Genomic DNA, 12,280 nt, shown 5'->3' with positions numbered 1-12,280 from the left:
AGAGTGGGCTTGCCATTGCTTTCGAGGGCTTTGGCACAATATTAATAACGCTGGCTGTGAAGTGTCATCTCCTTACTTGAATGTCACCGATTCCTTAGCACTCCTCCCCCCGAACCCTTTTAAGCAAACAATTAATATTCAGCTCTTAATGTTCAGTTGTGTGATTTATTTCTTCCCTGAATTTTATTTTTATAAAAAGAAATGGTGAAAGATATCCTGCATACATTCAGGAAGTCACAATGATGTAGGTGTCACGTGATAACTGCATAGCATTTGTGGTTGTTCTTCTAATGGCTATCTTGAACAGCAGCTGTTAAGAGTGCAATCATGACTCCAAAATATGCGTTTGTTAACAAAACGTTCTGTTAAGGTTGATGACTTGCACAGCCACAAAATAACTGTAAAAGAGTTTTAAATTTTAATCTTGCACCATGGATACTGCAGGGCTGAAGTCCTTCACTGTACAGGTGAGGTGGCTTTTTTTGTGTGGACGACCCACATTGTAATACACTACTCTAGTTCAACAAGTCCATTTTGCCATCAAGCACTTAAATGCGGTCAATTAGCATTTGTTTTTCGTTTAAGGGCTTTTTCACATAAATGTTTCATTTTACACATACGCTTCTTAGACAGTTTATGGCAGGTATCTAGTGTTATGTGGTCGCTCTTAGAACATTTTATCACTTTCATAGCGAAGTTATTCATCTTATTGTTTACGTGTTTGCATCAACAGTCAAAACCCGTTGTAACTGTTATGGGTTTCTTACCAAGTGAGTTTTAATGTGAACAACGGATATTTTATTCACTTTATCTTCAAGTTGTTATTTGTAGTGTTACTTTTGTGGTGTAATTGCCAGAGCTGGTGACTTTGGAGCTGGGGAACCTGGTTTGAGTCTCGGGGTCGGCTCAACATCCTGTGATTCTTGGCAAATCAATTTTATCTCCCTATATGCCTACAAAAAATGACTGCGTAATGTAACTGGAGCTCATATAAAGCGCTCCAATGAGTTTGCGCTATATGTAAAACTGCAAAATAAATACTTTGAATGTAAATTCCCTTGCTTCTTAAGGGACGGGGTGTCGGGTGTCTGGTCTGTCTCTTATGCTTATCACGGCGATGTCTTTCGCTTGGGTGTGTCTCATTTATTTAAACACATGCAAATTTAGTCACATTGCTTGTACTGTTGCAGCAGCTCTCCATTCCGGGTCACATCGCGTTCAGGTAATCCATTCTCACTTTACACTTATTAATTTTATGGGCTTTCAGCATGGGACAATTTGGTAATAAAGTATTTGATATTTGGTTTATGCTTCACTGTCATTTTGCTGGTTAGCTGGTGATACGATCTCCACTGCCATTGCTTTTCAACATTAGTGGGTTTTGACCAACCGTAGCAGGTATTGGTTTTCTTGCACAGCACATGTTGGTGGGTGGTTTAAGTGGTAGCATGGGGGTGCAGCTTAATCAATCTTGGGTTTTATTTTTTAAGGTTCGTTACTGACAGCGCTTGGTTTATGCAGTTGAGCCTAGGCAGATTCTTCTGTTTCTTCCTTAAATAAAAGCGCGTGGTGTAAGTACAATGCGCACTTTAAAACAAGATGCATGCTGGGTATTGCAGTCACATGGACATCTGTTATGTTAAACACATGTTTGATGTCTACAACTCGCTGGATTCTGTGGACACGTTATTTCGGCTTTTCGAACGGCAGTAGATACTGTACTTGTCCACTTAATCTCCCCTGCACACTGCTTGCGCTATAATCAACCGCTCGGGCCGAGTCACGAGCATGACACGAACCCATTGAAAACTCCTTTATTCCTTTAACTGTTCAGCAAATTGTTCTTTTAGCCATCTCCATGTAAACATTGGACCTAATTGCTTATGTAGCATGGAACGCAGCTATAGTAACATCATTATGGCAAATTTGTGATTATATGAACACAGTTGAGCCTTTCTCAATAAACATGTCATAACACTTTAACAGACTTTCACTGACTTATATTGCACTGCTCACCAAGCTACAACTTGCATCTAAAACAGCTTGTTATTAATCACATAGGCGAAACCTAATGCAATTACCAATGCTTGTTCCAGTAAAGGGGGTGTGTCCAAGATGACCGAGTAAGTAGCATTGTCTGGAGCTCAGCCGCTACCGAGCATAGCTGCCACATAACGTCTGCAGGAGGAACGCCTCACGGCTACTGTGGCCCCCCCGCCCTGCAGGGCCTTGCTGCTGCAGTGCGGGGGCACTGGCAGATGCAGAGACACTGCGGCTCATCGACCTCAGTGGCCGGGGCGCACTCTGAGGCCACTCTGCAGAGAAGCCAGAAGCAGACTGAAGCAGGGCATTGTATGGATGGGGGGCCCCTTCTAGCTGGTCACGGTGCCGTACCCTGGTGATGGTGGGATTTCCCACCTCGACTCCTCTTACTGGTGAGTGAGGGGTGTTTGTGCTGAACACATGTTGAGGAGGCGGCAGCGGCCTTCCCCTCTGTGCACGCGGAGTGGCGGATGGCGCATGGCCGGCCATAGCGATTCCTTACTCTCCCTCGTGCTGCTGTGCCCTGCTGCTGAGGCTCTGGATTGTGGTGCCTGGAACTGTCTGCCCTCCATTTAAAGCTTTGTGCCTGATTGCGGCCACTGTCGCCCATAGCAGCGGTGTGGCGGACGCCGGCAGGCACAGACTGCTGCGTGTTGGGGCTGACCTGCTTGCACTGCGGGGTTCTTAGGCCAGGTGGCTCCCACAACAGAGACACCACGCGGGTGCTAGCTCCTTCTCGCCACGGGGTGGGAAGGTAGAGCATGAGACAAGGGTCCTCAATCTGTGAACGTCTGCAGCCCACTGTCCGTGAGTTGGCCCGTCTCGCTGGGTAGTCCCTCCTCTCACCACCTGAGGCCTTTTACCGTCTGAGCGCTACCACTGGGAGCCAGCACCCCACCCTGGCTGGCTGTTTCCCTGGTGTGGTTGCCTGCGGGCCCCTCTGTGGGGGTTGGTGCGGAGTCAGACACACCGTGGAGCCCCTCGAGCAATTCGGGCTCTTTCGAGCAGTTGACAACACAAGCTGGGTTACGAGGTGATTAGTTCCTGTCGCAGAGGTGGTCGCATCCTGTTGATACCAGCGGCAGCCAACACTGGATTATCTGCCTGCTCGACGGACAATACGCGTCTGATTTGCAATCCCCCCTCGGGACTTGGAGGGCACCGGTCTTCTGGTCGGGGGCCTTGTGAGGCCCTGATCTTAGGCGAGAAGCAGCCTTGTCCTCACATCGCTCAGGGAAGAGGGACCCCACCTTGAAGGATATGATAACGAAAAATGTTGCAAAGAAAGCAGACTTGCCTCCAGGTCCATCTGCCTTGGGGTGCTCCTGGATGACACCTGTGCCGACGAAGAGGATAAGGGTGAGGCGCCTAATACTAAAATCTTCCTGGAGCAGTTGTTTGGGACCCTGAAGAGCGGTTTCGCAGAGCTTAAGCTGGACATAGCCGATGAGATCAGGGAGATCCACAGGGAGGTGGAGGCTGTGGATCAGAGAGTGGCGTCCTTGGAGCAAGGGTCAGGATGCTCGAGAAGAGGAATTAGATAGTCATTGCGAAAACTTCTTGACCTACTGGAGCTGCAATGCCAACTTGAAAACCTTGAAAATGGATTGCGTCCTCCAACATTCGTATTAAAGGCGCTCCCCTGCAGGCTATCTCAGGAAATCTTGAAGATTTTGTTGTCCATCTACTCAAGTACTTGGCACCCACCTTGATGGACCAGGACATTGTCCTGGATCATGCACACCACGCCGGGCGACCGGCCACTCCTCTGGGCCAACCCAAAGACATTCTTGCTTGCCTTTATTACTTTTGCCAGAAAGAAATCATTATGGCAGCTGCACGAGACATGAAGTTCATAGAATCTGAGGGTCACCGGCCGTGGCTCTACCAGGATCTCTCTCCACTCAAGCTACAGAGTCGGAGGGCCCTCCGAACAATTCACTGTCTACCTCCAGGAGCAGGGCATTAGATATAAATTGGACCAACCTTTCCGCCTTCAGTTTGTATAGCAGGAGGAGGTCCGTGCGGTTCACAGCCTTGAGGAGGCCGGAGCACTCCCTGGTATGCCGGCCCTACACCCTGCCGAACATATGGCTTCGCCATCCCGGGACACCTTGACCGTCGGCTGAGTCCCGACGCTCCTCCAGACATAAGAAGAAGTTGCTTAATATACCGTCCAAAGCAGATAGTCGTGAGGAGCGTGCCCAACTGCTTCAGCAACTACAACGTGAATGGAACCCGGTTGGCGCAGAGAGTGATCACTAAGTGCTGTCGGCTGATGCCGCTGTGCCTAATAGTAGTGAGCCCTCACCAAACCAATGGATAACTGACGCCCTTGGCTACCCCACAAATACCCTCCTCCGGCACCAGATTTACAGCCTCACTGGTGGAGTTCCTCTATAGCGGCATTGTGTTTTAGCTGCAATCGCCTACGACATGGACCTCTCTTCCAGGATTCTACTGGTCTCTGGGCGGGGGACGTTTTTTAACTCTTGTTTTACCTCTCTCTCTCTCCATCTCTCGCTCTGGTTTCCCTGTTCCCTGTCTCTCCTTTTCCTCCCCCATGCGGACATATATTAGTTGGCCTGATGCCTTAGTACGGCCATTGACTGATACACTACTCTCTCCTCTGAGTCTCAATGGTGATTTCTATACTTAACCTCAGTGTCCGAGGCCTGAATGCAGGGGCCAAATGCTTAGCTCTCCTTTCACTCTTGAAAGACTCAAGTTGCGACATTTGCATGCTGCAGGAAACCCACCTAATCCAAAGTGACTGGCGATGACTGCGCTCTTGCTCGTTCGATCGCCAGTACTTCTCGTCGGGATGAGCAAGAAGGCTGGGGTAGCGATCCTGCTCACCATGCACTTCCCTGGGCTAGTGGAGCGGGTCTTCGATGAGATTCCTGGGAGACTCTTAGCCTTTCATGTTATGAAACAGGGTGTTAGGCACACTATACCTACAGTATACGCACCCAATGACCACCGGGAGGTGTTTTATTAGGGACTCCCTAGGTCGGTTATTGACCTCCCAGGACAAAGACATAATAATGGGTGGGGACTTTAATACAGCAATAGACTACTATGCGGCCGGTAAGGTTGGGGGGGCCTTACATCAGGCACTAGACACTGGTTGGTGGAGGCGGGGCTGACGAATATCTGGAGACACATGCACCCTACATCCACTGAAAACACTTTCTTTTCTGCGGCACACCAAACCTATACTCGTATTGAATATTTCTTTACATCTCCGCACATCACCTCTAACACGGACTCGGTGGACATTGGCGCAGCAGCACTGTCTGATCACTCCCCCATCATTATGCGATATAACCCAGGGAAATGCTCTTGGACCCCTACTGTTGGGCACTTTAACGTGAGGCTCCTCACCTACCACCATATCCTAGCCGACATCTTAACTGCTACTACAACCTTTCTGCATTTTCAAGACACACTCACTACCCCGGTCACCATTTTGTGGGAGACACTGAAAGTTGTGATTAGGGGGACTTTATTTCCATCTCCACAGGCTACAATAGAGACAGGTGAACCAAGCAATTCCAATTGAAAACGCAGGTCAAGGAGTCGGAGGCGATTAACATTAACTCAGGTTCAGTGGCTGCTCGCCGTCAGCGGATGGCGCGGAAACACCTACAGGCTCTGGACATGGGTAGAGCGGAGTACGCCTTGCTCCACATTCGTCTGAAATATTACGCTGGGGGTAATAAGGCAGGATGCATGTTGGTGCATTGCCTCAGAGCGGAAGCAACTGACAGTAGGGTCACTGAATGCGGGGAGCGGATAGCTTCCAGAGGAACTGGAATGAGGACATTGCTTCTGTATTTGAGTCCTTCTATGCAGACCTTTACCCAGCGGACCGCTTATCGGAGGCAGACACAAGGGCCTACCTGTTCAGGTCGGCCCTTGCTGCCGCACCCGACACGTACACCGCTCTGGACACCAACATCACACCACAAGAGGTCATTGACACCATTCAATGCTTGCCACCAGACAAAGCTCCGAGTCCAGACGGCTATGGTGCCGATTTTTATAAAGCCTTTGGGGAGCAGCTATTCCCCGTTCTGGCATTGCTCTACAATGCACTTAGCATGGATGGGGAACTCCCAGACTCAATGCGCTTGGCCAGTATCACCTTCATCGCTAAACCTGGCAAAGACCCCACAAGCTGTGCATCCTACCGGCCAATCTCCCTCTTGAATGTTGATGCTAAGATTTGTACGAGTGTGTTAGCCTTTAGACTTGCGCCCTACGTTCAAGTGTTGGTGGATCCTGATCAGGCCTGGTTTATTCTCGAACTTGGGGCAGTGATGTCCTGAAACGACGGTGTTACCTGCTAGATAAAGTCCAGCGCTCCAGTGTGCCATCCATCTTATTATCATGGGTGGACTGGAACACAAAACTATGTTATAAGCCGACGACTTTCTCCTGGCCCTCACAGACCCAGATACCACCATAGAAGCAGTGATGACGGAATTAGCTGCTTTCAGTGGTGCCTCTGGATTCAAGACTAATCTACAAAAATCTTACGTCCTCAACCTGACTGTCCCTGAGTCGGGGAGGGATCGGCTTAGCACACAGTTCCTCTTCCAGTGGACCGACCAGAGTCTTCAATACTTGGGGCTACAGATTCACACCACGCCTGCAGCCACGGCGGCACACATCTATGACAGCCTCCTGGCATTACACACACACATCTCACCAAGTGGAAGAGCCATGGGCCATCCTAGCTTGGGCTTATAGCAGCAGTCAAGATGACGCTTCTACCTAAAATCCTGTATGTGAAGCAAACCCACCCTCTTCAGTCTCCTCCACATATGCTAGACAAGCTGCAATCCATTATTTGGGACTTTATCTGGGAGGGTAGACGTGACAGGATGGCTAGAACCCCTACCCATCTCCCATTATCAGCAGGAGGGCTGGGGATACCGCATTTATGCTTCTACTACCAAGCCACACAACTGCGCTGTATGGTGAAGTAGTCCCGGGCATACACAGAGAAACAATGGTGCTTTATAGATCAGGCAATTGCGGGCAACGATATCTGGAAGGTTTCCTCGCTCCCAAGACCCCATAGGCCGACTGGTGTCTATGTGTCACCTGTGGTGAGGGCCACAGTTGGGGTGTGGGACACTGTGCAGTTGAGATATTGTCTTTCGACACCCCTGTCTCCACAAACACTGGCAACCCGGACTTCTTCTCCACAACCAAGGGAACAGCATTTCAGGCCTTGCATGAGGCCACCTGCAAGTGAGTCAGGGACCTGTTTGATACTTAACATCTCATGGACTTCTCAACATTACAATTGATCTGTAACCTCCCCGCCACGGTTAAGGTGGCAGTTCTTGACAGTGGCACACTGGGTGACATAGCCCTGACTCCAACCGCACGCCAGTCGGTTGCTCATGCCGTTTGAGAAGTGGCTACTCACCCGTACCTCTGATAAAAAGTTCTTATCTGACATTAATGCCTTTCTTGTTATACCCTGGAGTCCCCAACAATCACCCGCATGGGCCAGATGGTAGGAGGGAGTGTGGGCGCCCCTTTATTGACAGCGAATGTAACAATATTTTACACCGCGCACGGACAGCAGAACTCAACACCACTAGTAAGGAAATGTTTTAAAAAATTGCACAATTATTGGTATCTCACCCAGGCGAGGATTGCCTCTTGGAACCCCACCTGCACTGGCTGCTGCTGGCACTTATGTGGCCCGCAGGGCCCCCTTACAAACCTACTATGGCAGTGCCCCCGACTAGAGTCCTTTTGGGAAGGAGTCTTGTAATGCCGTGAATTCCATGTATGATACGTATATCCTTAGATTTCCAAGTTATGTTCTTCTGGGTCTCCCTAACCCACTCACATACATGTTGAGGTCCAGTAGAAGTTGCGCGATCACCTTGGCATTAGGCGCAGCCAAACAGATAATACTTGCCAGATGGGGCACTGCTACCATCCCTACACATACCGACTGGTTATACAAATTGTGGGAATTATTGGGAATGGAAAAACTAACTGCTGTGGCCACACAGTGCTTTCCCCTCTTTGACAAGATGTAGCAACCTTGTCTGTGTTCAGAGAGCTCTCCTGCCCATGCTACCTCCGGATACTCAACCTCACCTCAACAGGAGACCCCAACAAACACTAAGGCAACTGAGACTAATTTGACACACTGAACAACCAGCTCAGGATCGACATAGCTTGGTCTAACCCCACGCTGCTCCCCCCCACCTAACCCACTCCAGTCCCTCCTTTCTTCTCTCCTATTGTAATGCATGTATATTACGTTACTTAATATTTCACTACTGGCCAGTGGATGTAGGTGGTGGATTTTATTGTAACACTCTCTTTCATATAAACGGATAAAAGCGATCTAAAACCTAAAAGACCAGTAACTGAACTCAACGGGAAATAGTAGATTTGATAAAGACTTCACTGGAACGTTTTGCAGTATGAATCTTTCTGGATTCTCAGACTGTGCAATAATCTAGTGATTGGTCCGGAATTCTCTGTTTTCTGTTTTTTCTTTTTTTCCGATCGAGCCTAGACAGCGCGCATGCATTGTCTACAAGACCTGCTGTAATCAAACAAAATGACTATATTCCCACCTGCTCCATACCATAGGTTCACTCCACCGTTACTCTTCTTTGGTAGCTTCAAACTCGTTTGTGCAGCCAATACCTCACTTCCTTTTAAGGCTGAGGAGCACCGACCAAGTACAGTTTCCTTAGGCTGTTGTTATTTATCTGTTGTTTTGGGAGACCTCTTTTGTAATTGTTGCTTTTGGTCAGTCGCTGCTTCTCATGCCATTTCTGCTTGTTAGAGATGCTATGGTATGAAGACTTGCACTCGAACGTTTCAGAGTTTGAATGGGGGTACATTCATCTCTGACCAAAGGTTTTTTTTTTTTGTTTGTTTTTTCTTTTTCTTTTTACAGTCCAGCACCCGTCTCCTAGCTGTCTTCTGATTTCCCACTCTCACAGCTATTGGTGCTGTTAACGGAGGCGGAGTAGCACATATTTATGTCCCACAGCCCTGCTATAGGTCTTGCACACATGATGTACATGCTACTTGATGCAGCCGCCTGCGGTTGAGGAAAAAAACATACCTGTTTCTGTTACAGACATTTCAGTGCATCTCTATATTTATTTTGAAGCATAGTTACAGTCTTGCTGCTTTAAGACCGTGGTGCAGGACCTGGCAGCTTTGCTGGTAATTGCTTCCCATTATGTGAAAAGACCAGTCACGCCTCATCGTTCCTGACACCCGGAGCTCCTTGCGAAATGTTTCCTCGACACCAGCCAGGCTCTTGATGCCTGCCGACATGCAAATGCAAACACTCATAAAACGTGTGCAGGTCAAAATGTAAAGTTAGTGTTGGACTCATGGTTCATATAAGCCTCTCCGCATGCTTCGAGCTAGCATGAAATGAGCATATTTGACCGAGAATGGTGAACAAAAATGTGTAAACAAGCCTCTTTGGGATTTCTTATTGTTTTCTAACACCTTGATATAATGAAGATAATGCAGCATCCGCCGTTAAAAATTCAATTATTCACTCCAGCATCAAGTTTAGGATGTAAGGACATTACATTCATTTTTGGGTATCCAGAAAATATGGAAACAGGCCATTGATTACCATACAGTTTAACAGATTGTTCAGAAGAAATGTACCACAAGCTAAAGAAACAGTCAGGTTAATTTTACAAAAATAGAGACAATCGTCAACTTTGTACCACATGAGATGAAAGCCATAGCGTGCACAGCTTATCAAAATTCTGGTCTGAGACTTCTGCAACACTGTATAATGAAAAATGTTCTAGCTATCATAACAGAAAGTTTCAATTATATTAAGGATTCGGAGGCGAGGATTAGGCTTCTACTTCTTTCATTTTATTTCACAGCAGCCATTAAAATCAAGTATTTCAACAATAAACTACATTTCCCATGAGGCCTTGGTACACAGAACAAAGTAAACAGTTCATCGAATCAACGGCCATCACGTCCTCTTCATATTCCCGGAGGAGGTTCTATCCTCCTCTTTCCTCCTGCGAACCCTGTTGAGTCACGGGCATGTAATTCCTGTTTGTTCGTATGTGTTTAATGAACCAAAGGAGTGATTGAAAACTCCTTCCAAATAACCTACTCATAATATTTACATACAACAGCTTTAACCAGTGGCATAGCAATATCAATAATCTGATCTGAAAAACAAATCATCCAATAATCTGTAAACCTCATGTATAAGAGTTGTAATTTAAATTGGGTGGGATTACCTACATCAACGAAGGGTGGGCTAATCCTCGTCTCCGATTCCTTAATAGAGTTGTAACTTTCTGTTACGATAGCTAGGACATTTTTTATTCTATGTCAGGACTCTAGAAGCGAGGAATAGGCTAGTTTAAAGACTCCACCACCAACGATAACAGATTCGCAACCGGTTAAAAATAAAACCTATTAAACGGAGGACGAGTTAGCTGTGTTTAGAATGTCTTTCAAACGATCTCCCAGTTAAAAAATGTCTAGAGGCCATCGCCCCTCTCTTACTGAGTGGGTTCCAAACTAAGAGATATCAATCCCTGCCTCTTGCATGGCTCATCTGACTCATTGTGCAATGGTGGGAGAAGAAGGTTTGTGTGGTTTCGTGAGGGCAATACGTAACTGAAATTTCCCGTGGGGGCATATATCCCTGGTCATAGCTTCATAAGCTTTCAGTGCCCTAACCACACATAATTTAGGAACATCTGGAAAAGCTGTATAAGATACCGTTTTGGAATTACATTTTGTTCTTCTTGAAATATGGAGTCACTCCGTCCGGAGATAATACTGTACCTGTCAAATCCAAGGCTGTCACATCCGATTATTCTGCGACAGGAAATCAAGCACAACAGAGTGGCCAATTTTTCCAACATTTGCTTCCTGGTTAGGTATTTATTGCATGGCCATGATTTAAATAGGTTTAAAACCTTATTAACGTCCCAAGGTATAGAATAGCGGGATTCCGGGAGAATGTACATTCAAATGCCCCTGAGGAGCTTACATACTAGAGGGTGTTCGCCTACCGGAGTGCCATCTACTGGTACATGTCCTGCCAAAATGGCGGAGCAAAAGGTATTACTTGGTCTATGAGCCAAGTCTTCTGATGACGGGGCTGCCAGAAAATTCAGGCTATGACAACGTTCGCCCCCACTGGATCCATCTGCAGTTGATGACACTGACTCCACCATCATTACCAGGCAGATCGGTATCTTTCACTTGTGTTATCCGCCCAAGCTAACGTGGCAGCTTCCTCAGAAATTCATGGGACTTTCACATGTTCCCTGTAATCCTCTCTGCCATAAGGTGAAGACAGCCTGACCTCACCAGGTGATGCATATCTGGAAAGAGGGGTAGATGGATTGGAAAACCCAAGAAAGTTCCATCAGAACTGGAAACCATACTTGCGACCTCCATATCGGTGTAATTACCACTAGGTCCGCCCGCTGACATTGCCTCTGAGCGCAGAGTCTCATAATCATTGCAAACTGAGGGAAGGCATACTCTTTCTCTGCACTCCACTCTTGCAGAAAGGCATTGGTTGCTATTGCACTGGGATCCGGACACCAGTTTCAATACCTCGCCAGCTGATGTTCCAGTCGTGAGGCAAAGAGATCGATCGTGAATGGCCCGCAACGGTCCTGGATCTCCTGGAACACCTTTGAGAGTACCAATCCGCTACTTGATTGAAGGTTCCCAGGAGGTGTTCTGCCGAGGTGGGTATTTGGTTGGTCAAACAGTATTGCCAAAGGCCATGGGCAAGATTTGTGAGAGATCGATGTACTGCCTAGGCGGTTGATGTTACAGCAAACAAATGATGGACAGAATGCTGACAGTACAAACATTCTCCCCCAGTCAAAAGATCTGGGTTAAATCCATCGTTCTTTTGCCCACTACGCCACCCCAGTTTGGACCCAGCCATATGCAAATCAGTCTTGACCCTGTGCCCCATGGGAACAGTCCAGACCGAACTGCCAGGCCAGGGCCTCCCTGGACCGGAATGAAGCATCCTGGGACCGGTTTCAGTGTATGTCCCCCTTCTTCAGCCAGGGTAGCTTGAATCCAGTGGCACAATGAGCAAGGGACCCACGTCGGGGCATACCCACCCCACTTAGGGCGAAAAGTGTTACAGCAAACAAATGATGGACGATATATTGTCTTCCAGGATGCTTGTTTCCAGTCCAGG

The 12,280-nt window shown here is 47.6% G+C and overlaps 1 protein-coding gene across 3 annotated transcripts in view; it reads left to right on the top strand.

Moving 5' to 3' along the window:
* MLH1 (mutL homolog 1) overlaps positions 1 to 12,280 on the top strand; it is a 388,689-nt gene that overhangs the window by 87,038 nt on the left and 289,371 nt on the right. The gene's annotated exons all lie outside the window — the stretch shown is intronic.

This window comes from Triturus cristatus, chromosome 5_2 (assembly GCF_964204655.1).
Source record: "Triturus cristatus chromosome 5_2, aTriCri1.1, whole genome shotgun sequence".
In the NCBI taxonomy this organism is placed as follows: domain Eukaryota; kingdom Metazoa; phylum Chordata; class Amphibia; order Caudata; family Salamandridae; genus Triturus; species Triturus cristatus.
The sequence above is the reverse complement of the archived record's forward strand: the minus strand, read 5'-3'. Positions and strand labels throughout refer to the sequence as shown.